This window comes from Hylobates moloch, unplaced genomic scaffold (assembly GCF_009828535.3).
Source record: "Hylobates moloch isolate HMO894 unplaced genomic scaffold, HMol_V3 SCAFFOLD_18, whole genome shotgun sequence".
In the NCBI taxonomy this organism is placed as follows: Eukaryota; Metazoa; Chordata; class Mammalia; order Primates; family Hylobatidae; genus Hylobates; species Hylobates moloch.
In genome coordinates this window covers 46537789-46543128 of record NW_026652293.1, presented here as the reverse complement: position 1 = coordinate 46543128, position 5340 = coordinate 46537789, and positions in this window count along the sequence as shown.

The following is a 5340-nucleotide window of genomic DNA, read 5'->3' as shown; positions in this document are numbered from 1 at the left end:
AAACCATAGCAGTAGTCCAACTATGTTGACCCATAAAATTAATTATCAGTGTGCAAAGCTGCTTCCCTCAGAAGCAAACCCTAAGTCAAGGATTCAAGGGCAAGTAGTTTATTTTGTAGTGATCCCAGGAAGCACTGTTGGAGAGTGGGGAAATAAGAGGGGAGGGAAATGAATACAAGGTGTGATATGAACAGGTTTTGCTGCAGACAACTGGGCCTCAATCCCTCTGGGCACCTCAGTCCCTCTGGGAGACAATGTCAGGCTGCCTCAGAATTATCCTACTCCCAAGGCTTAGGAGGCTGGGATATTTATCCTCCAATGTCCATTCACCATTATTAGTGGAAGGCTGCTCCTGGGGCCACCGACCACCCGGTGCTTCCCGTCTGCTTGGGCTGAGAGAGAGCCCTCGATTGAGAGTGACAGATGCTTGCGGTAGGATGAAGGGCACGCACCTGGTGGGTGAGGGCAGAGGGAATGTGGGCAGGGCACTTTAGTGATACTTGGGCTGGCCTTGCAGGATAAGCCCCCATCTTGTTTAAGATACTGTTTTTCAAGTCTTTGACGCTCAGCGCTAAGACTAATCCTAAGTGGGGCAGTCACTAACAGCTGTCTCTGCCTCTCTGTGCTAGCAGAGAGGCAGAGAGCATTTTCTTTCTCCAGTGCCCAGCTGCGAAATTCTCTGGGAAGGACTCTGATTGGCCCAGCTTGGGTCACGTGCGTGCTCTTGAGCTCAGAGGGCGGGGTATTATGATTGGCAACCTCCACTACCACTCATAGTGAGGGGAGGAGCAGTTAGTAGCCCACCAAGAAGAGGTGTGCTACTCCCAGCAGGGAGGGGGCTGGGCAGGTGAAAAAATGGATCTCCTGTACAGGAAGAGTTCTTTCGTTTGTTTATTTTATTTTGTGGGTGACAAATAAAACTCACAGAGGAGCTGCAAGTTTAATGAAACAATTTACATGCCAAAATAGAACAAGCCTCACCACAGAGCTATTGACTGGTTTGGAAACACAAACACAAAACATCCAGCCTAATTTTATGTAATCAGTGTATAGAGTAACATATGTGATAGAAGAGAAAATAATTTAAACCCCAAATAGTTAAAAAGCCATTCATCAGCACTCTTTAGCCTGCCTGCCATTCAATGCTGTATAAAAGGACCTCAGGAGAGTCACTTAACCTCTTTGAGCCTCAGTTTCCTTCTCTGTAAAATGGTAATGATGCTAATCCCAGCACTTTGGGAGGCCAAGGCGGGCGAATCACGAGGTTCAGGAGTTCGAGACCAGCCTGGCCAAAATTGTGAAACCCTGTCTCTCCTAAAAATACAAAAATTAGCCAGGCGTGGTGGCACGCACCTGTAGTCCCAGCTGCTTGGGAGGCTGAGGCAGGAGAATCGCTTGAACCCAGGAGGTGGAGGTTGCAGTGATCGGAGATTGTGCTACTGCACTCCAGCCTGGGCAACAGAGCAAGACTCTTTCTCAAAAAAACAAAACAAAACAAAAAACCCAAAACACTACAGAGGTTGTATTCCAATGAGACCTGGGAGGCAGGAAAAGTGCCCTAAGTAGTGGATCGGGGGAGCAGAGACAAGGAAGCGGAAGTGAGAGCAGGTGTAGAGCCAGCTGTGCAGCCTGGGGTGCTGTGTGGGAGGAGGAGCTGGGGAGAAGGAGGAAAGCCGCTGTGTCTCTAACCCCATCAGCAAGCTCCACCACAGACTCTGGCCCCAGGAGCCGGGGAGGGTTTCTCACTGGAAGCATGCCTGCAATGCCGGGGATCTGTTTCCATCTGCTCATTTTACTGCCGAGTTGTAAAGTGCTAAATGTCATTATCCTCCCCTTCCTTAAACAAGAAAAAGAGTTAACAGCCTGAGAAAAGGAGATATTTCACTTCATTTGGCATCCAGCCACCATCATCCACACAGGGTGCTCCCTTGGGGTCTGGCTAGGGATGGAGAGGAGCCCTATTCTGTTCTGTTCTGCTTTCAGCTTCTAGCACCCACTCTGTGCAGGCTCCAGGCTGGGTGGCCAAGTCAGAGCTCAGCCTGGCTGCTGGCAGAGTAGCCAGCCACTCTCTGAACAGCTCAAACACTGCAATAGGTGCCAAAACAGAGGGAAAGTAACTTGTTCAAGGTCACTCTGCTTATTAGGGCCTGTTCTATATGGCCCGAGAAGGTGAACTTGAACCAAGGAAAATTATAGATTTCAACTCAATAGAAGGACAAACTCAGAAGACTTAGACCTGTTGAAAAATGATTCCTTCATGAGGTAGCGAGCTGTTTGTCTGCCAGAGGCATGCAAGTGTTGACTAGACCCTCCTTTCAGAAGACTCACTGTAGAGAGGAGTCTGCTCTAGATGGCGGGGCGGGGGTGGGGGGTAAAAAAGCTTATGATTAAGGTTCTTTCCAACTCTGAGACTCTAGAAATGTATACCTGAGAAATCTCACCCATTTTCACAGTCTTTAACATGCCTGGTCCCTGCTGTCTGAACAGGAGTTTCTGGCTGCCTGATGATGGCATGACGTAGAAGGAGTGAGCAGGCAGAACAAGGTGTGATTCATCTTCATTATTCTGATTATGGGGTCATCAAGGCTTTCACTCTGCGGTGCTCCCTCGAGGACCTCCTGCTGCTTCCACTGTATGACAGTTGATCCTCCCAGCGGCCCAGTGGGCAGGGGTGTCCCACAGGGCTCAAAGCCATACTTAAACATCACTCACCCATTCAAGCTGCAGTCCCTGTGGACGGCAAGGCCTGGCCTTAGCTGTGACTTGTTGAAGGGGGCAGCCATAGGCCAAATCCCAAGGTCCAGGAACAGCCATGCCCTTTTCTCCATCGGGCTGTGGAAAGGCCACTAACCCAGGATGAGTATGGCTAGTGTAGAGGGACTGGGGTTGCCAGCTAAAACCTTCAGTAGCTTCTCTTAGGTTTCCCACTGGTCCCTAGGGCCCAGTATAACTTCCTCACCATGGTCTAGACTGTGAGCTCCTAAAGGCAAGGACAGGGTCTGCTTTGTTTCCCACTGTGGCTCCAGAGCTTGGCAGTATGCTTGGCACTTGACCAGCGCTTGGTTTAAGTATCTGTTGAGTGAGTGAATGGAAAACCTGTAGTCTTCCCGAATGTGACAGAAGTGAAATTGGCAAGCAGGCATCCCTGAAAGGGTGGCCAGTGCTGTACCATGAGTGATACGCTTTGGCTTCTGTGTCTTACCCAAATCTCACGTGGAATTGTAATCCTCAGTGTTGGAGGTGGGGTCTGGTGGGAGGTGACTGAATCATGGGGGAGGTTTCTCATGACTGGTTTAGCACCATCCCCCTTGTGCTGTTGACGTGATAGAGTTCTCACCAGATCTGGTTGTTTACAAGTATGTTGCACCCCTGCCCCTCTCTCTTGCTCCTTCTCTGGCCATGTAAGACTTGCCTGCTTCCCCTTCACCTTCTGCCATGATTTGAAAGTTTCCTGAGGCCCCCTATGAAACCGAGCAGATGCCAGCATCATGCTTCCTGTACAGCCTAAGGAAACGTGAGTCAATTAAACCTCTTTTCTTTATAAATGACCCAGTCTCAAATGTTTCTTTGTAGCCATGTGAGAAGGGACTAATACAATGAGTCTGGAGGTTTGGACAAGTCCCTGCTCTTTGGGCCTCAGTTTCCCAATCAGAGAATTGGAGAACTGGCATGAGGCTGGATAGGGGGTAGGAAGAAAGGCCATGTTTCCTGGCTGAGCTCTAGACCTCAAGGGTCCTTGGGCTGTAGAGCTGGCGCCAGCCTCCGTCATTGGACCTGGTAATGGAGCCACATCTTTGGGACTGAGGTGCCACATCACTGCTGGGCATTTACTCAGTTCAACATCCAAAACTAAGCCTGTCTTATATGCCAAGTGCACGGTGGGCCATGGGGCCAAATGAGTTGTGGTTCCTGCTATGAAGAACCCAGAGTTGAGTGGGAGAATTGGACATGCAAAGAGAAGGAAAGAAATGCAACACAGTGGGACCAAATGCCCAAGAGCTCTCCCTGCGTGAAAGGGAGTGATTAATGAGAGCTGAAAGGATGTGCAAGACTTCCTGGAGGAGGTGCCTTTGAGCTGACCGTTTGGCATAGAAATGACAGGAAAAAAGCCAGTGGAGGAAAAGGGTGGGCAAAGGCACCAAGGTAAGGCAGTATGGGAGCAGAGATCGGGGTAAAATAACAGGTAGGGTAGGTGTTCACAGGGCATGGAAGAGGCCCAACTCTAGACCGAAGATGACACAGCTCTTGCACAGGACCGTGTCCCAGGAGGGAGCACTGAACGAGGCTGGTCTGGTTCAAATCCTGGCCCTTCACATACTTACCTGTGACCTTGTTCTGTGTCTCAATTTTCTCATCTGCAAAATGAGGATTCTAATACCTAACCTTCAGAGCTGTTGAGAGCATTAAGTGAGATTACAACATGAGATTGCATTAAGTGAGATTACATGAGATTAGCACAGAGTAGGCAGTCTGGGAAATGGGGTTTCCTATCTCTCTTTGGCTTTTTGTTAATACATAGATACTCCTGAGAAAAGCTATAGTGGGCATGTGTTAACCACTTATATAATTAGGGTGAGCGAGAGTATCAGAAAGTTTACTGAAAAAGTTATGAGAGGACAGGGAGGCAATGGAGGGAGAAATGCATGCCTTTAGGGACAGGAAAGGCAAGAAAGGAAACAAACAAACTAGGGAGCCTGGGGCAAAAGACAAATTTCATCAACCTTAAATTATGCCAGAAGATTGCCTTAAATTCAGTTTGTTTGTTTGTTTAAGGAAGGAGAAGAAAGCCGGGCGTGGTGGCTCAAGCCTGTAATCCCAGCACTTTGGGAGGCTGAGGCGGGCGGATCACGAGGTCAGGAGATCGGTGAAACCTGTCTCTACTAAAAAACAAAAATTAGCCGGGTGTTTGGGGGGCCTGTATTCCACTACTCGGAGGCTGGAGGCAGGAGTGGGTGAAAAAAAAAAAAAGGAAGGAGAAGAAAGAAATGGGTTCCCATCCTAGGGATGGTCATGGGTCACAGTCTTGGGCATAAGAGGGATAGGGGTGGGTAGGGGATAGAAGTGGACAGGGGTGCATGTGGCCTGCTGTGGAGTCACCTCCTGGCCTCTGCTGCAATGATGGTGAGAGGAGAAGGACGGTGAGAGAGAATGTCACCATTCAAAGTGGTGAAACATGGTGATCCACGAGGTAGAATTCAGGAGCCTTAGGGTGGCCTCCCTGCCATATTTCACAGGTACCTGGAATGCCACCGTTGTGTGTTGAAGCATTGTCCAAGTGGATATCAGAGTGACTCGTGTAACAAGTGACACACAAACCTTTAACATATAAACACTGAATAC